The sequence below is a fragment of the Pleurodeles waltl genome, chromosome 3_1 (assembly GCF_031143425.1).
Source record: "Pleurodeles waltl isolate 20211129_DDA chromosome 3_1, aPleWal1.hap1.20221129, whole genome shotgun sequence".
NCBI lineage: Eukaryota > Metazoa > Chordata > Amphibia > Caudata > Salamandridae > Pleurodeles > Pleurodeles waltl.
Genome location: NC_090440.1, coordinates 403,553,715 through 403,577,420, shown reverse-complemented (window position 1 = coordinate 403,577,420; position 23,706 = coordinate 403,553,715). Strand labels below are relative to the sequence as shown.

The 23,706-nt window shown below is 46.7% G+C and overlaps 1 long non-coding RNA gene across 1 annotated transcript in view; it reads right to left on the bottom strand.

The window, feature by feature from the left end:
• LOC138283205 (uncharacterized) overlaps positions 1-23,706 on the bottom strand; it is a 271,858-nt gene that overhangs the window by 133,853 nt on the left and 114,299 nt on the right. The window contains exon 2 of the long non-coding RNA XR_011201126.1: positions 13,365-13,435. This is a non-coding gene — a long non-coding RNA (uncharacterized lncRNA). The remainder of the gene's footprint in view (positions 1-13,364; positions 13,436-23,706) is intronic.

The window sequence follows — 23,706 nt, the reverse complement described above, 5'->3', positions numbered from 1 at the left end:
CCTAATGGGGCAACAAAGGGGCATCCAGGCACCTAACGGAAAGGGGGCAGGAGGTGGTGGGGTGGGGACTTGTGACGGGGGTGGGGCTTGGACTTGCGCTTGGAAGGTGGAGGGGGTGTGGGTTTGTCCTTCGAAGGTGGGGGGGTGTTTCAAGTGGGTGGAGCCAGATGGACTTGGCTCTGCACGGGGCTTCTTCTTCTCTTGGGAAGGGACACGGGAATGTGAGGGGCGGACAGGGTTTGGCTGTGAAGTGGAAGGAGTGGAAAGGGCAAGGAGGTGTGCACGCTTAGGGACAAGACAGGGTGGGCCAGTGGGTTGGAAGAGGTCAGCACGGGAGAGGAAAAGTTTCTTCGGAGCAATTGGGGTGGTCGTGGATGGGGGCGTGGGAGTGGAGGCAGAGGGTGTGGACGTATGTGGTGTAGGGGTGCGTGTAGTTGGTGCAGGTGACTGGACAGTATGCTGAGGTGTGGTGGATGTGTGATGGGTGGGTGTCAGTGCGTTTGTGTGTTTTTGGAGGAGGGGAGGTGGACACAGTGGGAGAAGACAGGCTGCCAGTGTGGATGTATGTTGTGTGGGTGTCTGCAAGTCTGGTGAGTGTGCTGCATGTGTCAACTACAGTAGTTGTGGTGAGTGCAGGTGTGGTGTCTGGGGTGCATGTATGGATGTCTGCTATTGTGGTGAGTGCAGTAAGATGAGCAGCAACAGTGACTGAAGGTTCAGTGCATGAGGGTGTGCATGTAGAGGGGACAGACAGGGAGGCGGAAGAGGTGGGCACACTGGGGAAAGTGGATGTTGTTGTGTGTGCATGTGCTTGTTGGCTGTGTGAATGATTGTGGTGGGAGGTGTGGTGCTTGTGTTTTGAAGTGTGCTTCTTGTGTGTTGAGGTGCTTGACTGCGTGTCAGATTGTGTGCTTTGGACGGCTGAAGGGAGTGGAGTGCTGGAAGGGGTAGAGGACGTTGGAGGGGGGACGGAATGGCAAGGGAAACTGGCTGCTGTCCAAGAAGAGGCCAGAGCCTGAAAAGATCTCTGTAGGGCAGACACAGCACCGTGAATGCCATCCAGATAGGCATTGGTCTGCTGCACCTCTGATGCTAGCCCCCGGATGGCATTGACAATGGTTGTCTGCCCTACAGAGATGGTTTTCAGGAGGTCAATAGCCTCCTCTGTGTGGGCAGCAGGGCTGACTGGGGCAGGGGAGGAGGTACCTGGGGCGAAGGAGACGCCCACCTTTCTGGGTGAGCGAGCATGGGCAACACGGCGGGGAGCAGAAGGGAGGGCGGTGATGGAATGGGGGGTGGTGAAAGTTGTCACTGCAGTGGTGTGGCCGCTAGGATCCGCCAATGCCGGGGAGCCCCCATCGGAGGAGGTATCGGAGTCACTACCTCCAGTGGTAGTTGCCTCCCCGTGGTACTTCCCTCGCCCTCCCACCCACTGGTCCCGTTGGCGTTGGATGACTCTGCCTCCATGGATCTGTGGGCCGCTGCTTCCCCACTTGCCGGTGCCTCAGCTCTCTCGCCAGATGTTGCTGATGTACAAAAACAACACAAGAGAACAGGGATGGGGAGACAAAACAGGAGAGACACTTGTAAATAGCTGAATGGAGGTACATAGTAGCTAGACATACACCCACCCAGAAGACACCCCCAACAGGCAGCACCGTTCACTATGCCCATGGCCATGCCCCTGACTACTGACCAGAACCTACACCCTAAGGGGACCATCATGTAGATGGACAACAGCCAGAGTCCCTGCCTCTAAGCAGCATGAACCCTAATGCACACACAGACATCCATCCAGATTTAAGAATGTGACATGAGTACTCACCCCCTTGTGACTGCTGTGCAGCCTTCAAGCGCCCATCCAAGTCTGGGTACGCCACCGTCAGGATACGTTCCATGAGGGGGGTCAGTGCCCGACGGGCACCCCTTCCACATTGGGAGGACTTCCCCAGCTGGGCCTCACAGATTTTACGCACCTAGCGCCGCAGGTCCTCTCACCTCTTCCTGCAGGGGGTGCTCCGCCGGTTGTAGACCCCCAGGGTCCGCACCTCCTTGGCAATGGCATGCCAAAGTGCCCTCTTCTGGTGGGCGCTGACCTAAAAGGGCGACACAGAAATAGAACACAGAGGTCAGGCACTTGCAAGATAGGTACAGCTGGCTATCCATCCATTATCGGACGGACAGTACTGTCAGACTTACAGGACATACGCACGCAGCATGCCATGCACCATGGCCCATGCAGGCTCAGAGGTGCACACATATGTCCTTACAACACCATCTATTACACCCACTCAGTGCACCCAAACACGGACTCACCTGTACCTCTGGCTGTCCGTAGAGATTGGCGTACAGGGGCAGGACCCCGTCCACTAGCCTCTCCAGTTCCTCCTGGGTGAAGGCCAGGGCCCTTTCCCCTGCAACACGAGCCACATCCATGACCAGAGGCAGGACACAGCAGTACACACAATGGAGAACCTGTTCGCACGAGATCAGGGAGTCAAGTGAAGTATAGATGACGGATTTGCGTACGTACTGTGGCGGTGTGCACCGTCACCGCCGGCGGCGATCATGATACGCCAGGATTCCCCATTGGCATCCATGTTAACCAATGATGGTGCGAACCGCGGTAAACACCGCCTTACGCTGTTACGTCAACTGCTAGCGGTATGAGGTCACTTCCACAACAACAGGCCTGGATTACAGGGGACAGACATTTTGGCATTACCTACGCATCTATAAAAAATAATTGTGCACACTGCAGGCCCTATTTTCCACATGAAGCACCTAAAAATAACACACATGAAAAACACTGTTCCCTCATTGAAGTGTAGATGTAGATCTGTCAAGAACATGTTACTGTTGAGTCACTACAATGAAGTATGCAGTGCACAATTGATGACAATGTGTGCCAAAGTATGTGTGTTCCTCACACTTGTTTGATATCCCTCGTAGGTACCGACCCTTGTGGTGAGGAAGGGCACCATTGGTGTACCGACCACTTGTGGATATGAGGACCATGGTGGAGCATCAGATCATAATCAATTACAGACTCACCCGTGCAACAATTCTGGAACTTTGTGCGTTACTGGATCCTGCACTAACTCCAGGAAATCGTAATCAGCATGCCATCCCTACTAAAGTGCAGGTGATCTCCGCACTCCATTTTCTGGCCAGGGGCTCATTTCAAGTGACAGTGGGCATGGGTGCTGGAATTTCACAGCCAATGTTCAGCATGGTACTGACAAGATTTCTAAATGCATTTGTACGACATCTGCAGTCCTATGTGAGATTTCCCCAATGTACTGACCTCCCTGCCGTCAAGTTGGAATTCTATGCCTTTGCCAACATACCCCATGTGATAGGTGCCATCGATGGAACCCACATACCGATCATACCCCCAAGAGTCAGTGAACAGGTGTACAGAAACAGAAAGACCTTTAATTCCATGAACATCCAATTGGTATGTACTGCAGACCAGTACATCTCACATGTGAATGCCATGTTCCCAGGTTCAGTCCATGATTCCTTTGTGCTGAGGAACAGTAGTGTGCCACAGAAGATGGAACAACTCCAAGAGGACAGAGGATGGATCATAGGTAAGTGTTTCTGTCACTAACTGACACATAGCAGACAGCCAGGCTGTCTGACTAAGAGGCTTGACAATGACTTCTCTGTATTGCACCTTTTTCTAGGTGATTCTGGCTATCAAACTTGCGTTGGCTCCTGACACCAGTGAGGAATACTGGGACGGATGCAGAGAGGAATTACAATGAGGCCCATGGACTTACTAGGAGGGTGATAGAGCGAACAATAGGTTTCCTGAAGGCTAGATTTCGTTGTCTACATATCTCTGGGGGTTCCCTGGCCTATGGGCCTGAAAAGGTGTGTAAACTAGTAGTGGCCTGCTGCATGCTGCACAACATGGCAGTGAGAAATTCTATCCCCCTCTTGGAGGTGGAGGGTGCTGTCGGTCCTGACCAGCTACCTCAGAGAGGTGAGGAGAGTGATGGTGATGATGAGGAAGGGGAAGATATCAATTCTAGGACCCAACTGATCCAACTCTACTTCCAGTAACTATGTGGGACTAAGGGCTGACAATGGGGTTTATGACACATACTGTCTGTGTGCTTTGTCATATAGGGGGGGTTTGATTCTTATATGTGAAACTGGGTCCAGGTCTGCATAGTACAGAATACAATGTAGTGCATTTGGGGCCACATTTAGGCACACAGGAGTCCTTTCATGCAACGAATTGACAATAAAGTGGCTATCAGCCAGTTGCATCCATACTTCACTTTGTTCACATTTTATGACATGGGACAGTGTTACAGGTGTGATATGTGTTTTATTGGTGGCAGGGAGTGAATAGTGCAATTTACAGTGATGGCAAGTGGTCATGGTGGTTGTCCTCAATGCCAACATGGTGGCAGCCTTGTTGGTAATATTGATGGGTCCATCAATTCTTACATTAGTTTATATTGCTTCTTAGCACTGTGTGGTGGTTGATTGAGTGGGATGGTTACTGTGCAGATTGTTGCTGAGTTACTTCTTGAAGGGGGCCTTGTTCTTTGCTGGGGTTCCAGTGCCATATCTTGGCTTGATGGTACGTTTGGGCGACTGCTGTTGACCTTGAGGGGATGACATGGTTGGCCCTTGGGTTTCCTCTGAGGGTAGTTCCTGGAATGTTTCTGATGATGGTGTAATTGTCAGGTCTGTGTCCGGTGCTGTAGTGGGGGCCTCCTGTCCTGTGTGGGTCTCAGACTGGGTTTTTACCAGCTGCAGCAGTGCTCCTGCTATGCTGGCCATTGTGGCGCTTTGCTGTTTCCACTGCTCCATGGCCTGTTGGTGGTGTTCCTGCTGCATCCTCTGACTGTGCTCCAGGGTGGATACTATCTGTGCCAACCTGTCATGGGTATGCTGGTAGGCTCCCAATACCTCAGATATCACGTCCTGGCCTGCTGCATCCATCCTGTGGCCTCCCCCCTGGCCCACTGAGGCCCTAGCACTTGCCCTAGCTCCCTGTGCCTGTGTCCCCTGCACAGGTCTGGCAGTACCACTTGTACTGGGGCCCTCGCCCTTCTGCATGTTGGGAGTGGGAGACTGTGGCCTCTGTACCTGTGTTCCACCAGTCTGTGGCCTGGATACACTGGTGTGGGGACGCTTGCCCTGGGCTGCTGTTCTTGACTGGGTGGTAGGGGTGTCAGTGGTATCCTGGGTTGGGCTGCTGCATGGTGACAGTCCAGGACTGTGTGAGGGGCCTGCCTGCTCATCAGTGTCCAGGGATCCTTCACCAGTGTCCTGTGAGGTGCCTCAGTCTCCATGGGGGGCACTGGCACTCCTTGTCCCATCCGTGAGGGTGGCATGGGTGGTTGTGCCTGTTGGGGGACATAGACATGTCTGTTACAAATGCATGAATGGTTGGGGTGAACAGGACTGGGCTATTTTGTGCTGGTGTAACTTTTAGTGGCCTTTGTGAGGTTTACACTGCATTTTGCTTAGGGTGTAGGGTTGCATGGGGGGGTGTAGTTCCATTGTGAATCCTTGCTGGGGTAGGTGGCTGTGCACAGGGTGAGGGATGTGGTCTGTTAGTGGGTTTGTGGTCATGCAGGGGGTGGATTCAGTGGCTGTTGCCTGGGTGGGGTATTGGTCCTGGTGGGTTGGGTGGGGTGGTGCATGCATTACAGGTATGGTGTATATGGGGTAAATGTAGACGACTTACCCGAATCCATTCCTCCAGTGAGTCCCTCAGGGTGCAAGATGGCCAGTAACTTTTCCTCCCAGTCGGTGTATTCAGGTGGTGTTGGTGGCGGTCCTCCCCCAGTCTTCTGGACTGCAATGTGGTGCCTTGATGCCATGCCCCTGACCTTCCCCCGCAGGTTGTTCCATCTCTTCCGGATATCGTCCCTGGTGCGTGGATGGTGTCCCACTGCATTGACCCTGTTGACAATGGTCTGCCATCGCTCCATCTTCCTTGCGATGGGTGTGTGCTGCAACTGGGCCCCGAATATTTGTGGCTCCACCTTCAGGATCTCATCCACCATGGTCCTTAGCTCCCTTTCTGTGAAGCATGGATGTTTGGGGGGTGACATGGTGAGTGTAGTGAATGGTGTCGGGCTGGGTACGGGGTGAGGGTGCTCTTCTATGGGTCAGTGTGCGTCTCGTGTATTGTGGCGTTCGGAGTCTGCTTCTGGGGCTCTCCGTCTTCTTTGGCCTGGTTTCATTGCAAAGGATTGTGGGGTGTGTCTATGAATTTTTATAGGGTTATGGATGTGTGTCAGGTGTGTGGGTTACAAGCTTATCAAAAGTGTGCACTTCTTGCTGTTAATTCCACTTGCTGACCGTGGCGGTCGGCACTGCCAATGGTCGTCCGGCCTCCACTGTCCGCCAAGGTGATTTGTGCATCATTATTTGGAGGGCAGGATGTGGGTGTGCTCGGCGGTGGCGGGATGGGGAGGTCCAGCATTTCCGCCGACAAGATCATGGCAATGACTGGTGGTCTGGTTATATTTGGCGGGGCTGGGATTTTAGTTCATTATATGGCGGGTTTCTATTCACCGCCAACGGCAGCCTTCTGTTCACCGCCACCACGGCAGTCGGCGAAGTTTACCGTCGTGTTTATAATGACCGCCTGTATATGTACACTGGTAATCAGAAAAGGCATAAACAGCAATAGAAAACAGTCCCATAGCAATAGACAATCGTGACCCAAGGGGGAGCCCAAAGCATATACGAAAAAAAGTAGTATGCGAATGCAGAACTCCCACCCAGGTAATTGGAATCCATAGAGGGGATCTGTAGGAACAAGGAACCCTAAAAGGTAAGTACCACAGTGCCCCCCAGCGACCAGGAAAAAAGGAGTAAGTTACTGGATTTTCCCTAAACTACCAAAAGGACTGACAATAAGGATATTGCAACACCCAGACAAGACTGCAAGAAACCAGCAGTGGATCCTAAATAAGGAAGACCTGAAAAAGAAGGGTACCAAGTCCAGAACTCAGAGAAGTGTCCTTGGTGGCAGGAGCCACTACCCACCCGTCTGTAGTTGCAGGAGCTGGTTGATGGTAGGACAAAGGCGGTCAGCAATGCAGCCTTGGAGTTGGTGAAGAGTTCCTGGAGGATGCAGTCGACGTCCCACGCCAGATAGAAAATTGCAGTCTGTGTGTGGCATTGAAAAGCCACCAACAAGCCTTGGCAAAATGCAAGAGTCGCGGTAGACAAAAAGTGGAGCTGCCGAGGACCAGTGGGGTCCAGGAGGACTCAACCCACAGAGGGGAGTGCCAGGGGGGCCTCAGAGATGCAGAGAGTCCACAGAAGAAGAGGCATCCCCCAGAGAAGACCCACTGGAAGAAAATCCAGGAGTCACAGAGGAGCCCATGCAGAACAACTAAAGAAGGGTCCCACGCCGCAGAAAAAGCACACAGAGGGCTGTGCGTTGCAGGGAAGAGTTCTACACAGAGCCTGAAGATCCTTTGGAGGAGATGCCACAAGCCTTGGTAGCTGCAAGTGATGCGGTTCACAGGGGTACTGTCCTGCGTGGAAAGGCAAGGGCTTACCTTCACCAAAGTTGTAAAGCTGGCAGAGAGGACCAAGGGGACCATGCCAGGTTACCACCCATAATGCAGGATCCACGCAGCTCAGGATGATAGGAGATCCACGCAGCCGGTTGTCATTGCAGTTGGTGCCTGCAGATGCAGGGGAGTGACTCCTTCACTCCAAGGGAGATTCCTTCTTCCTTCTCATGCAGATTGAAGACTTGCCAAAGACTTGGGAAATGCTTGCAGAAGCTGGAAGGAGCCTGAGAAACAATGTTGCAAGCAAAGTCTTTGTCGTGGATGCAGATTGTCGGTTCCTGGAGGGTTCAGTTGCAGTTCCAGTGGCCAGAAGTCAAAGTAAATGTTCCAGAGGAATACTGCTGGAGTCTTGCTTAACGAATCTGAGGACCCACCCAAAAGGGAGAGCCTAAATAGCCCTGGAAGGGGGATTAGTCACCTAGCCAGGTGGCCACCTATCAGGAGGGCGGCTCTGATGTCACCTGCCTGCCCTGGCCACTCAGATGCTCCCAGAGGCCCCCTTCCAACTTTGGATTCAAGATGGCAGAATCATAGGACCCTCTGGAGGACCTCTGGGCACCACCCCAGGGGTGGTGATGGACATGGGAGTGGTTACTCCCCTTTCAATTGTCCAGTTTTGTGCCAGAGCAGGGACTGGGTGCAGACTGATTTATGCAACGAGGGCACTTTTGGTAATATCTAGACTATAGATTATGCAAAGTTCATGTTTATATGTATATTCTATTTTTAATTTTGTGCATAAGCTCTAGTAAGCCTCTCATACCGCATTCCTTAACCAGTGAATCACCTGTTTCTGTGTCACTTCGTTCCCCCATTTGTCCACTGACCTTTCACTGCTACAGTCTCTTTACTGGACAGCTATAAATGTTAAGAAAGGGTGGACATATTGGATTATTGGCATGCCATGTCCATGACCTACTTGAACCTGAAGAATTGAAGACTATACACACATAAAGAGAACTGTTAGTTGATAGAGTGGACAAAGTAGAAAGACAGGATCCACCCATTTCCTTGATAGAGTGGACAAAGTAGAAAGACAGGTTCCCCCATTTCCAAGTCTTATGTGTCAAGCAGTTGTGTTGTTTTAGGCTTTGGTGGATTGCAGACACCTATTCGGCCGTCTATTTTTGTAGCTCACGCTTTGACACCAAGGCCCATATTTATACTTTTTTAGCGCTCCATTTGCGTCATTTCTTTGACGCAAAAGCAGTGCAAACTTCCAAAATACAATTGTATTTTGGAAGTTTGCACCGATTTTGTGTCAAAAAACGACGTAAATGCGGCGCTAAACAAAAAAATATAAATATGGGCCCAAGTATTATCTAAACAGCTCTGGAGAAACACCCTGGGGATACTCATATGTTTCAGTGGATGGGAGCACTTTCCGTACAGCTATGTTTAGTGTGTATGCACACTTACACATACAAGTCCAAATGTACCCTAGTGTGGCCTACAGCCTTGATCTAGAAAGTTATTTTCTGACTGGTTATGTCTATTTATTACACAATTTAATGTAGTCTTTAAAGGACAAGAAATGGCTCAAACTATGTACACTAACAACTGATCTTTCAAGAAGGAGATATTTACTTATTTAGGAGTTTTTATAAAGCTGTATGTTTGGATGTTAAGTTACTTCAAAATGCTAGTGCAGTGAAGTAGTGCGCGTTGGAATCTGATCAGATGTAAAGTAGCCAAAATCAATGTTCTTTCATCAGGATCCTTGCGTTTGTGCTTTGCGGAACTGAAGGCGGGGAGTGGTTCAGAGGATTCCACTTTCTTGAACCTGGTACTAACAAGGATCGTCCTCCATGTTTCAGCCTCTTGTAAGTTTGTCAGCTGATTAAATGAGAACACACTGAGCAAAGATTTATAGATGGTGCATAATGAGGTCAGGTTCTGTAAGTATCTTGGGCCTTTGCCGGATTTTGCTTTGTAAGCAGTGATAATGACCATGAATTTAATCCTAGCTTCAAGTGGGAGCGAGGGGAGAACCTTCACTGCATGTCTGACATGTTCATGCCTGCAAGCAAATTCCATCGGCCCTGTTTTGTGCCCTTTGTAGCCTGGTGAAGTGGGTCTTTGGTAGACCTCTATAGACAATATTACAGCGTTGTAGTTGTGCCAAGGCTTGTGTCAGCATCACCCAGTAGTCAGTTTGGACTAGTGGTAGGTTTCTGCATAGGAGAGACATGTCATGTCTGGTGCCTTAAAGTGGTACGTTAACCTGAGGTGCATAGGAAAGATTTAATTTTAGTGTTAGTTGGTGTCCGTGGAGCTTTGGTCACATTTTGCTGCTGGTCCACCTCACAACAGAGATTGGCCAGCAGCGAAAAGAATGACGGAATACAATTGGAAGGATTGTAGGTGTTCCGCAATTCCTTTACATGTGTATTCAGAGTCCCCAACTTCCACAACCATGAGTAGAGTATACACTGTATGCAAACCCAGTATGCTAAATATTCCTTCCTACTAGCAGAAGAACAAGTAGAAAGAAAGAACATTTTCATTCATTGTGTAAAAGAAGAACCTTTGCATTTTTAATCGTCCACAACTGATGGAAATAAATCTGCTTACTTTGACAAAGGCGAGCAGTGCAAGAAAGAAGTGTACAAGTATGTCTTCACAATTACACATGCATGTCCTGACCAATCGCACCTGTAATCCTGTGTGGCTTGTTGTACCCTATGGCATCTGGTAATTGGACGATCATTTGTCCTTCTTACATCATGGTGTCGCACCTGTCTTCAATTGTACAGCAGATCCCATTAGGTAGTTCATGCAAACCTTTGCGACCTGCAGATGTAGCACCAGCATTCCACTCCTTTGACCATGGTTGCCACACGTTATCGCCATTTTGACATAATGTACTTTCAGTTTTCCCTCTCATAAGAAATGATAGAGATTAGTTAACCTTAAAAAACAATGGGCCAGAATGAGATTTCTTTGTATTACACAAATAGTAACACAGACTATAGACTAGTAACCAGTACAATAAGATAAGTTATCCCATACTGTTCTTGATACTATCAATACTTATAGAAGAGCTCTCGGAATAAGTCTAATGCTTTGTGGACATATTCTCTGGAAAGAAAGCTGATGTTCTTCCACCTCATGACGTCTATGATTGCCCCATGTACACCCTACTCGCGTCACAGACGCACTTATGCTACATGATAATGAAAATAAGGATCTTAAAATGTCCAGAGAAGGAAACTGGCTAAATTCTCCAAACAATACTCTGCATCCTCTGCAAGATCACTCATTTTCTGCCCCTACTCCTTGATCTCCGCAAGAACAGACAGCAGATCTTGAAAAGAGTGAGCAATGGTTGCCTCTTCTTGTTTCTGAGCTGTGCTTTCTGTATCACATGCACTGACATGAAGAAGATAAGGGTATGCACTTTAGAAACTGCAATTGCATAAAAGCAGGCGCACTGCAATGCTGTGTATCAATGCACACGTTCATGGTTAAGCCCTAAATAAATCAAAATAATATCCAGCACTGACAGACCACCAGCACTTTTTAAAATTAGATTATTCTCGCCAAAATCAGGCCGCCAAAAGACCGCTCTGCGGTCAAAAGACTGCAGCGGGCATTCTGGCTTTCCCGCTGGGCCGGCAGGCGACCGCCAAAGGAGCGCCCGCCGGCCCAGCGGGAAAGGCCCTGCAACAATGAAGCCGGCTCCGAATGGAGCCGGCGGAGTTGCAGGGGTGAGACGGGTGCAGTTGCACCCGTCGCGATTTTCACTGTCTGCAATGCAGACAGTGAAAATCTTTATGGGGCCCTGTTAGGGGGCCCCTGCACTGCCCATGCCAGTGGCATGGGCAGTGCAGGGGCCCCCAGGGGCCCCACGACACCCGTTACCGCCATCCTGTTCCTGGAGATTCAGCCCATGCAGGGGAAATCCGGCGGGAAACCGCCGGATTCCCTTTTCTGACCGCAGCTTTACCGCCGCGGTCAGAATGGGCTGGGAAGCACCGCCAGCCTGTTGGCGGTGCTTCCGTGGTCCCCGGCCCTGGCGGTCTTGGACCGCCAGGGTCGGAAATACCCCCTTAGTCCTTCCTCTTCCTCCTTCCACCACCTATAGTCTGACAGTCTATTATTGCAAGAGTTATTCTCATCTAAGACACGACACTCAGATCAGTGTTCAGCAGCTCTTGAAATTAACTCTGTCACTTGCGGAATATGATGTCTGCCATCCTCTTTGAAAACAACTCCTTAGTAATCACAGCTTCTACAAATGTGACTATTCCCAGTCCCACCACCCAAGCAGATAGGAAATAGGGACCAAGGGATTTTGTAATGGTACCCTGGAGAGGAGAGATCAGGAAGGGGCTACCAAAAGGAGAAAAGGACCCCGACCTCAAAGTTTCAGGCTTTTGGCATTTCTCAGCACTGATTGACAGCTTATGTGATAAGATAGCTTAGCTGTGTAAGCTTTCACCTTTTGATGTCCATGATGCTAGTACCTGAATGGTTCAACTGCCACATGTGGTATGTAGAGATGGTGCCTAGACACATCTGGAAACACCTAAAAGTAGAGTAATAAGGATTCGGGACAATACAGAGTTAACATCTATTTGTAAGAATGTCTGTGTATGATGGGTAAACAGAGCAAAATGTTAGAGCGGCAATGTTAGCAGACTTTACTTGGCATATGATTCCAAAGATCAAATTTCCATGGCCCAACTCTCTCTTCCTTTTAGAATGCCCTTTTCTATGATATCGTGGGTAATCAGATGAGGTAAGGGCCAATTTTGCCCCTAGTCATAGTCTTGAAGTTATGAAGGATTGAAAATCCACTTAGTGAATTCAAGTTTTTTATTGATTTCCACTTCAACCAAAGATCGTAGACATTTGATCGGAGAACCTTAAAGTTCAAAGGTATTTATTGATGTCCATTTCAAACAAAGGTTGTGGACGTTTGGATAAGGAGCCAGAGAGCCAACACCTGTTTTGCCCCCCTTGGTCCGTCTACTGTTTTTTTTTTTCAAATCTAGTAAGCGTAATTACAGTAAATCCATTATTAGGAACATTTATTGGTCGATCATTATAATCAATCTGGCCATAGGCGCAAATACTGATAAATACCAAAAGGCCAAAGTCCCGGGAAGAATCCCACGTCGCGCTACTGGCACTTCAGGCCAGCGCCATATTTTTATGCCAGGATTACTTGGCATATGACCTACTGTGAACATAGAAGGCATGTTCTTGGAGGAAGATAGTGGAGGGCTGAGAAGATAAATATTTTTATAGACAGAGCTGCACACTCTTGATTAGTGCTCAATTCTTCACAGAGCACTAACAAGGAAAAATATAGCTTCATAGTCATAATTTGTAAAACCAATGAAGCAGCAGAGTGCCTGTGAAAGGGGCTTGTTTCCCAGCCATTCCGACCATCAAGAAGCAGAAAGAAGGTATTTGTAAACCATCTGATCCAATGGTCAAATTCCTGGCAAGACACTTCAATGTTTGAGAAAATTGCAGGCAGACATATAGGCCTTCATTATGACTTTGGTGGTCCGAGGACCGCCATGTTGGCGGTGGCGGTCAGACCGCCTACAGGCTGGTGGGGAGGACTGCCAAATTATGAGTATGGCGGTGATGCCAACGAATACAAAGCACCACCAGTGCGGTCAGACCAATGTGGATGATTGGAGCCACCAAAAGGCCGGCTGAGACCATGTTTCTGTCAGACTCATTACGATGTTGCACACAGCCAAACCTTTCCGCTGCGGTCAGACCATCACTGAAACTCAGGTGGAAACAAACTGGATAAAAGGAGACACTCACCTCCCAGGAGCCATACTCATCCGGAGCTGCCATGGAACCACAACTAGACGTCACCCCACTTCTCCTGCTCGCTGAAAGACAAGAGAATCAGCGTCAACGAGGACGACAGCAACCGTAAGTACACACACACTTACCTGTTACATTTGTATATTGGCTACATTTGCATAGACATATAATATACCTTAGGAAGGGGGGTGCGAGGGCCATACTCACACGTAACAGTACAGTGACACACACACATTCGGCAACAAATACACCCACACATACACAGCACGCACACCGCAGCCAGCACACACAACACACATCAAGAACACACACTTACGCACAGCAGCACAGGCCTAGTTTCACACTATCCCATACAACACACCAACACGTCACATCCACACCACAACTGCACAATCAACAACACATTGTCAAGCAATGACAACTGACACTGGCCATGGACTCCTCACACATACAACACAATGAACAATCAACTAGGAGCAAACAAACACAATTACACCATTATCCAATTTAGCAATCAACACACCCACCCACACACACAGCACATCGTACCTATCATTACATAAACAATACACGCACACTCACAGAGTCAAAGCACAGAAAGCCACACACTACAACAACAAACACATGTCAACACAAACATGCCCCAACAACATATCAGCAATATACTTATTCCCATCACACAACACACACCCTATCCCTGGGGGACAAAAACACTGCACACACCCTCACATACTGCTCAGGCAACACAGGAAGCATAAGCACCACACACACAAACACTGGGAAACAACCAATGTCAGCCAGGAACAACCCAAACATAGGAAAGGAAATGCAGGACAAAGATGTAACCAGAAAACCAACAACTGGTTGGTTATAATATATTAAAATATTCATAGCAAAAACCTAGGAGTCCAAGGCCATTGGCAGGCCCATACAAATGAATAGACAATGCACAAAGGAAAAAAGTGTTGCCCCAACTCGACTCTGACTGCCATGTAACCACAACAGGTAGGGGCATCCAGGGGACAGCCAGGCACCTTCCTGCATTCCTCCCTTGAGTATAGATAGTTGCCTACAGAATTGACCCTGTCGACTAGTCTTTGCCACATCTCAATTTTCCGGCAATGGATGTTTGCTGGGCTTGTGCTCCAAATAGGCATGGCTCTGCTCTGATGATTTCATCCACCATGACCCTCAATTCCTCTGTAAAATGGGGATATTTTTGTGGGGACATGGTACTAGTGGACAGGACGGTAAGGATGTGAAAAAAACAGTGAAATCGTTTTAGTGATAAAGTGTGGGTGCTGTGATGTGAGTGGATGACCAGTGATGTCTAATGTGTGGGGTTATGATTGTTGTGTTTGTGTTGTGCAGGTGTGTGATGTGTGCAATGTGAAGTGCGTTGGGGTGCCTAATCTATTGATACAGATATTTTAGTGCAGCGTTTTCTGAGCTGTGGATGGTGTTCTGGTTGCAAATGGTTATTGGGTGCAATGGGGTGTGCTTTATACTGCAGTGTCTAGGTGTGTCGGATGTGTGGATCTGTGTCAGGTGAGTGGTTTTCAAACTATCCTATGTGGTGTGGTGTTTTACTGTGGTGACTGCTGACCGTGCTGGTTTGCACTACCATTGGTGTTCCACCATAGCAGAACCGCTATCATGATTTGTGGGTCATAATAGGTTCGGTGACTTTTTGGTGGGCTGGGGGTGCTGATGATGAGACCGCCTCTTTCCCACCCTCCTGAATCCTAGCGGTGTCCAGATTCTGGCTTTCTTTTGGCGGGCTTGGCTGTGTGACTTGTAATACAGCAGTCTGTATGACCAACAACATGGTGCTCTTTTGGCGGCCCCCACTGCGGCAGTCTTACAGTCAGACCGCCAAACTCATAATGAGGCCCATAATGTCCTAAAAGAACTCAAAGAAATGAATGTAAGTTTTTTTTTCAGAAATTTAAGGCTACTGTTTTTGGCATTGGATTGGGATTTGTGTACTGGAGTGGGCCATAACACCATCTAATTGTTAAACTGCTCCTCCAGGACGTGGTCACAGCGGACGCAAAGGGAAGTCTTGGGGTCATTTTTCCTGTTATATCCACTCTATATTTTATTTCTCCTGCAATATTTATAGAATGAGTTTTTGTAAATTAAATCATTAATATATTTATAAATGCTTGTTAAAACCCATAGGATGCGGTTTTCTGCATGTTGTCACAGTATCAAATATTGTGTGTAATCAAAAGAATCTATATTGAACTGATGGGACATCAGCTGCTGGTTGCAGTTCTGAGACAAGCCTTACTTTTAGCCAAACCGGAGATCTCAATAAACTATTTAAATGAACTATACAAATACCACCGGCAGGGCATACATTTCACCCTTGTTTCCCTCATGGTATCCAAATTAAGGAGCCTGGGTCCTATTTTGGGAGTTTACGTGCAGATTAGAAAAGGCCACCATGAGATGGTTTAAATTGATCAGTCATGTGTGGTATATTCTTTTGCCTCCTTCTTTGTGCCCCTGACATTCAGCCAACAAGTTCAAGACTAAACCTGAGTAGTATAATGCACCATTTCTCATATAAGCTAAAGTGATTAAAAAGATACTGGAAGTGGAGGGCCATCCAGATTTGGTATGGAGTAACTGTTTAACGAATGAACAATGGCATGTACCGGAAGTGACGAATAACTGATGTAAAATGCCAGCAATAACTGTCAGTCTATTATAAACAATGGTTTTCAGGATCTGCGCCACCTTGAGAGCTTGTGACCTTTGGAAACGTCATCCATTTCCTCACATTAAAAGGCCATCTCAGATGAAACCTGCAATACATGTGTGCAGAAAGGCACACTTTGTAATGAAAGGATGGTGAACTTGTCAGTCTACCCTATGAAGTTTGCATGGGACTGGAAGCCTTTCCCACAGCCCCATAAGAACGAGATTTTACAAGACTGCGGTAACTCTCGGCTGCCATTTTAACAAGGGGGATAAGCAGGTAACGATCTACCCATATTTCTCATCAATCACTGGATTTCAACGGGACAGTCACGTCAGCAGAGGCATAGAAGTGAAGCGGTCTTCGGTTGTTTGGGTGGAGATGTACATTTTTAATTCTGGAAACTTGTTTAAGGAGAAATGCTAGTTTCGAGAAATATCTTTGAGAGGAACGTTTCGGAATGGCAGAGTAATCCCAGAAATATGTCTCAGTAAAAACAAAGAAATTGTGCTTAAGTTAAAATTAAAGCACTCTGCTTTGGTCTTGAACAGTGGATGTCTATTGATAGTAGAAAGAAACTAGTGTTTAATAAGTGGATAGCTTTTTAATTCTATGTCAGGACCGGAGGCTCCGATTATGCTTTCTCTTTCTTTACTGACTTAAACAGCAGCCAATCAAATACAAGTAACAGAAAAAACTCCCAGGATGCCTAACATCCTGTCACATGGTCCAATCACCGTCCATGTCCTCTGCTACGAGTCCTTTGACCTATGAAGTCACTTCCTCTTTCATTGCTGCTTCGCAGCAGATAAGTACACATTTATTTTCTCTCCTGTATTATCGATGTATTAAGAGTGTTTTAGATTATGTAATTTGCCTAGATAAGCGTCGCGATTCAGCGCGCTTTTATGGTATTTGCTTAAGCGCCCTCGTGCTTAGTATTATTGGCGTTTTGCCAGTAAATGCAGCCCGACTTTTTGTGGAGCGGGAGCTGAGCTGCCCTCGGGCAGTCTCTTTTCTATTTTTAGCGCACACACGCGCGCGCACACATTAGCGAGCCGATCTCTTTCCAGATTTGGAAATCGATCGGCTTGTGTGTGCTGCGTGCTCGTCTGTGCCTTTTTCCTGCAATTAGAACTTGCTCCCTGACGCCCAGCAGATTAAAAAAGCTGTCTGGGTTGTAAAATAAAGACCAGGCTACTGCCTAGAGTGCATTTCAGGTGGCTCCCTCCACACTTTAATTTAAGGGCTCTTTTTCCTGGCCTGAACTTGGGGTTTTTGCACTCCCCCGGTTGGATTCTTGTTGTTAAAATAATTTCCTCCTCAATACTGTTGCTGCTCTATTGAACCATGGCTCAATGGGAAGAGCAAGAAGCCGAGTACTACACAGAGGAGTTGGGCAATCAACTTGAAGTTGATCTGGTGGAAGCCCTTTATACCAGGGTCCAACAATCAGTTAATGATGCTCTAGTGAGAGCTCTGGGCCCATTTTCTGGGCAAATATTTGACCTCGCCCGATCACAGGGTTGGTCTCAGGGACAACAAGAAACTAAAAAAGTAAAAGATAAAGCAACAAATCTGGAACCAGGAGCAGAGGTCAGTGCTATCCATGCTGACGCTTTCGAGAAACTTTGGAAAAAACGCAGTGGCGAACACAATTACAGTTCGAAAAAAGGAACACCCCTTTCTACCTCTTCCTCTGATAAAACTTCCTCCTCTGACGACTCAGATGTTTCTGATGTACCTGTACCGAGTAAGAAAAGTAAAAAAAATGCCCCCCCCCGTTCCAGGTTCTGGACTTTGATCCTACAGAAATTATTCATCCCAGGTCCTCCAATTGGGTTCCCCCTCCCGAAGTAGCGCAATATATTCAAGCTAATTTGCGAAAAAGTTTCGATAAAGAAGTTAGGTCACGCCTGAAAGCGGAGTGCCCCAGACCTGACCTGGAGGGCAAGGTTTCGGAGACTCCAGAGATAGACCCCACCATGGTCACCTTCATGAAAAAATTCACTAAAGAACCCAAAAAAGGTTTAGACCGCTCATGGCATAGCTGCCAAGACAAACTATTGGACCTTTCAGGTCCTTTGACTAAGATCCTGGAATTGGCGTATGTAGCCAAAGAATCGGGTTCTCCGGTGGACACCGATGTCCTTATTGGGTGGGCACAAAGAGCTGTGTGCCTATTAGGAAATTCTAACTGTGCCATTTCAGCAGAGCGAAGGAAATCAATGCTTATGCACATTGATCCCAAATTATTGGATCTTGCGTCCTCAGAAGCGAGACCTTCGGCTGAAGGACTGCTCTTTGGATCCTCATTCATCAAAGACCTAGCCAAGTTCTGCTCCACTTTTTCTTCTCTTGACAAAGCACAAATATCACTCAAGAAGGTTTTCAAACGAGGCCTTTTTGGCAGGGCCGGTTGTTATGGGGGACGTATGTCTGGCCGCAGCTTCTTCAACAGTCCCCAAAACTACTACCCTAGAGGCAGAGGTGGTTGGTACGGAGATCAAGACTCCACCTTCTACCCCACGTGACCCAGAGGGGGTCGACCCCGCTTCCGCAGGGGCCATCGCAGGGGGCAACAAGAAGCCATTCAAGACTCAAGTTTCACAGGTGAGCATTATTCATTTTTCTCAGGTCAAACTTGGGGGCAGAATTGCATCTTGCTTAAAAAATTGGAAATGGATATCCAGAGATCCATGGGTTCTCCAAACGGTAGAGGGATTTCGACTGGAGTTTGTCAGTACCCCCAAACAATTCTCCCCTCCATTACTAATGTGTTTTTCCCAAGCAAATCAAGATTTTATAGACAAAGAAGTGCAAGCTCTCTTAGACAAAGGAGCCGTACAATTTGCTTCCCCTCATCCTTTCGGTTTCCTCAGCCCTATTTTTGTAGTAGACAAAAAGGGAGGAGGTCACCGCTTAGTCTTGAACCTAAAGGATTTCAACCAGTGGATCCTATACAGACACTTCAAGATGGAGGGTCTCCACATGCTAAGGGACATCCTGTTAGAAGGGGATTGGATGGTGCGTCTGGATCTAAAAGATGGCTATTTGTCGATTTCAATTTTTCCTCCCCACAGGAGATTTCTACAATTTCAGTGGAAGGGTCAATGCCTGGAGTTCCTGGCACTCCCATTCGGTCTATCGTCAGCCCCTTGGTGCTTCACGAAGTTACTGAGACCAGTGATGGAATGCCTCAGAACCAAGGGAGTCAGATTGATTATATATCTGGACGATATTCTGCTGATGGCTCAGTCCCCTCAAGTCTTAATCTCGCACTTGGATTGGACCATCAGTCTCCTACAGGATTTAGGTTTCCTGATCAATGTACAGAGAAGTCATTGTTGAAACCTTCACAGATAATAGAGTTTCTGGGATTCCAGATAAATTCCACTTTATGTCAACTTCTTCTTCCCTCTCAGAAGATACGCAACATCAAGAGGGAATTGAGATCGGTTTTAATCTGCCAGACCGTATCATTGAGAACCATAGCCAGAAAAGTGGGCTTATTAGCTTCATCTATTCAGGCGATATTCCCTGCACCTCTACATTATCGAGCACTTCAGAGGCTCAAGATCAGACATTTACAACAGGGTCTGAGTTATTCGGAACAAACCCCATTGACTACCGAAGTAAGATCGGAAATTCAATGGTGGCTTCATCACATGGAAGCTTGGAATGGCAGGGCGATTTCCGGCTCTCGCCCGGAGGTAGTGATAGAATCCGATGCCAGCAGATGGGGTTGGGGAACTCGCTGCAACTCCCTAGTGACGGGGGCAGATGGTCAGAATGGGAACAATCCCTTCACATCAATTGTCTGGAACTTCTAGCGGGTTGATTTGCCATAAAGAGCCTCTCCCCGCAGAAAACAGACTGTTGCATACTATTACGGATGGACAATATATCAGCAGTGAGGTATGTCAACAAATTAGGAGGCACTAAGTCCAGAATCCTGGTGGAGATTGCCAACGACTTCTGGCATTATTGCCTAACTCAGCGTTTAGTAGTCATAGCGGAATACCTGCCTGGGGACCAGAATATCATAGCAGACTGGAACTCCAGATACCTATCAGATTCCAGCGACTGGAAATTGGATCCTCTGATTTTTGCTCAGATAGTCAAGGAATGGGACAATTGCGAAGTGGACCTGTTTGCCTCACGACTCAATTGCCAAATTCAAAACTTTTACAGTTGGCGTCCAGACCCTTATGCATTAAAGACAGATGCCTTTCTTCAGGACTGGTCCCAGTTTCGAGGTTATGCGTTTCCTCCTTTTCTGATGATTGCCAGAGTTCTGTCTCAAGTGCGTAGACAGAAAACAGAAATTGTTCTGGTGACTCCGTTTTGGAGAGCACAGCCTTGGTTCCCCAGTGCGCTTCATTTAGCCTGTGCCTCTCCTCTTCTGATTCCTCCTCGTCCGAATCTTCTTTTGAGTCCAGAGGGCCTTCAACATCCTCTGAGCTTGTCAGGGAAGTTAACACTTCTAGCCTTGTTAATTTCAGGTCGAGGTGGAATGCCCCAGATGTTTCGCAACAAGCTGCGGAGTTCATTAAACAGGCCTGGGCCAATAGTACCCATAAGAGATATGATTCAGCCTGGCGCAGATGGTCTAGTTGGTGTGATGGAAGGGGTGCCAATCCAGTGGAAGCACATATTGGTTTGATTGTTAACTTTCTAGCAGAACTAGCTAGTTCGGGTTTGGCTTATCGGACGATCAACAATTTTAGATCTGCCATTTAAGCAGGACATTCTCAGTTAGAAGGTAAGCCCATTGGAGAACATCCATTAATTTGCAAGCTTTTGAGGGGTATACGTCTTTCAAAACCCCCTCAAGCTAAATATACTGTGTTATGGGATGTTAATATTATTTTAAAATTCCTTGATTCTTGGCCTGCCAACAGATATTTGTCTCACAAGCAGCTTTCAGCTAAACTGACCATGCTTTTATGCATTGTCTCTTGCAAAAGAGTTTCGGACGTCAGAGCCTTAGATTTAGCAGGTAGAACTTTTTCACCAGAAGGAGTCTCCTTTACGGTGACAAGAAGAACTAAAACAAATTGCAGGTCAGTATCCTATCCAGTTTATACTGAAAATTCAAAACTATGTGTTGTTCAGTGTTTAAAGGATTAGGAAGTTGTCACAGAAGAATTTTGACAGGATGCTAAAGGTCAATTGTTAATTGCTTTGCAAAAACCTTTTAAACCAGTTTCTTCAGCTACTTTAGCTAGATGGATGAGATGGCTGATGAGTGAAGCAGGTATTGACACCTCTGTTTTTGGGGCCCATTCTGCTAGGGGGCTATGGCTTCAAAATCATTTGCCTTGGGTTCTCCTTTAGAGGACATAATGAAAGCTGCAGATTGGTCTTCAGAAAATACTTTTCGTAAGTTTTATCATAAACCAGTATTGGATGTAGCTAGTGTGGTGATGGAACAGCTTTAAACTAGCATAATCGGAGCCTCCGGTCCTGACCTAGAATAACAAATTTTCTAGCTATCGCGTCAAGAATTTTCAATTCTATTAAGGGCACGGAGGCGAGGATTATCCCTCCCCTGTTATATATAATGAATATTTATTATCAATTACTGTGCATATCTTATGATATATTGTCATTTAACCCTGCCATTATTTTCAATTATAAAGTTTGAGACAATGTATATTTTATGGGATATTACCTACCTGTTTATTGTTACAGCTTCTGATCAGAAGAACGCCTGAAATTCGTAACCTCAAGGAAAGTTTGGGTTATAATGTTCTAACCGGTTGTTTCGCCGGCATGGAGCCATCCAAGTTTCGGTTCTTCAGTATGGAGAAGAAGTTCATGACTCCGGATTTCGGGATGGCGTAAGAAGTTTCGTTTTCAAGTTGATCTTATCTGTTTTGAACAAAGAAAGAGGAAGTGACTTCATAGGTCAAAGGACTCATAGCAGAGGACATGGACGGTGATTGGACCATGTGACAGGATGTTAGGCATCCTTGGTGTTGTAGTTTTTTCTGTTACTTGTATTTGATCGGCTGCTGTTTAAGTCAGTAAAGAAAGAGAAAGCATAATCCTCGCCACCGTGTCCTTAATATAATTAAAAATTCTTGACGCGATAGCTAGAAAAAAATGTATTCGCACAATACACTCAGTAAGGAAGTATGAAGCAACACCGCGAGAAGATAAATTTGACAAAAAAAATATCCAGAACGTTTGGAGAAAAGGCTCCCTGAAGTGTGTGAGGAAACACAAAGGATTATCAGTGTACCCTTTCAGAAGTTTTCCAAGGCACGACATAATTGTTTTTCAAATGATGAAATATAAGTGTATTTGGTATGAGAAAACCAAACCCACACTTGTAGGTCTTTCATGAAAATTCAGCATTCCATGATCTGAGGGATAGTGACTTTGGTGTAAATAAAATGTGTACGATGCTAATGGTGAATGGTTAACATATATTTAGTTACAGTTATCCCACTCTGTGCTCCAGGTCTTCCTGCAGTTATTCTCAGAAAGACCATTCTCCTCGACTGGCCACAATGATTTCCAGAATGCAGTCGGTGCAGCGGAAGGGGTGCTAAAGAGGCACTGTTCCTGAGGACATAGGCTCTGATATGGTTTAGAGTTTCCTGGAAGAGAGCAGCCACTTGGTATGGAGATTTGTAAATTAGCCTGCAGCGATATTTCGGTCGTGAGGAAGGTTAATATGTACTGCCATGAATGTGGAAAACAAAGTGAATGTAAATAGGATGTCTTAAGTTAAACAATGCAATAAATCTGTAGACATTACCAAGTACAGTCTGGGGTTACCCACTCCACATGGACATGTTTCCATGCTCCTGCTCTTCTCCTTTGGAAACCTTGCAATCTGGGCGAGGAATTGTGCCCGATGAAGTCCAGCATTTCATGGAGTGATTATACTGCATGGTGCATGTGGACTACACATCATAATATTTTTTATCATTAAGGGTTTACTTTCAACATATTTATTAAATAGAATTTTGTAAGTTTACTTTGCAATTGTTTGCATTCAGTGCAACCACTTGCCTTGGATGCAAGAAAGTAGAAAACAGCATTCCAACATAGCCATAGATGGCATAGTGCAAAATCATAGTTTATTGGGTAAATAATGCACCCATAGTGTCTCTCTCTCTCTCTCTCTCTTTCTCAATAGTTTGTTTACAAATGCATTTTGAAATAAAAAAAGCAGCTTTCTTTTTCACAACTATTTGTATAGCGTCAATGTTTCACACACACTCTTTCTCCTTCTCACTCCCCCTTTTTTCTCAGGTCTGGCTTGACAGTGTGGCAAAATGTATAGTTATCAATTCTTTAAAATATACAAAGACTGGGCTTTGGCTCCACCCAGAAAAATATTGGCAAGGGTGTGAGTTATAGTTAAGTGCATGAGTTATAGTTCATTGAAATAACTATAACTGGTAAATTTCAGTCAGTTTTCAACTAACTTTAATGTCCTTTTAACATTTTATTAGAATGCTTAGCTATAACATCACTTTAACCTTTGTTTTCTTCTGTGAATTTCTATGTTTATTTAAACTTAACCCCTCAGGTGCCTGGGACGAGCTGGTCTCGCCCTCCGCAACGGTTGCCATGTGCCGAGGACGAGACCACCTCGCCCTGCTT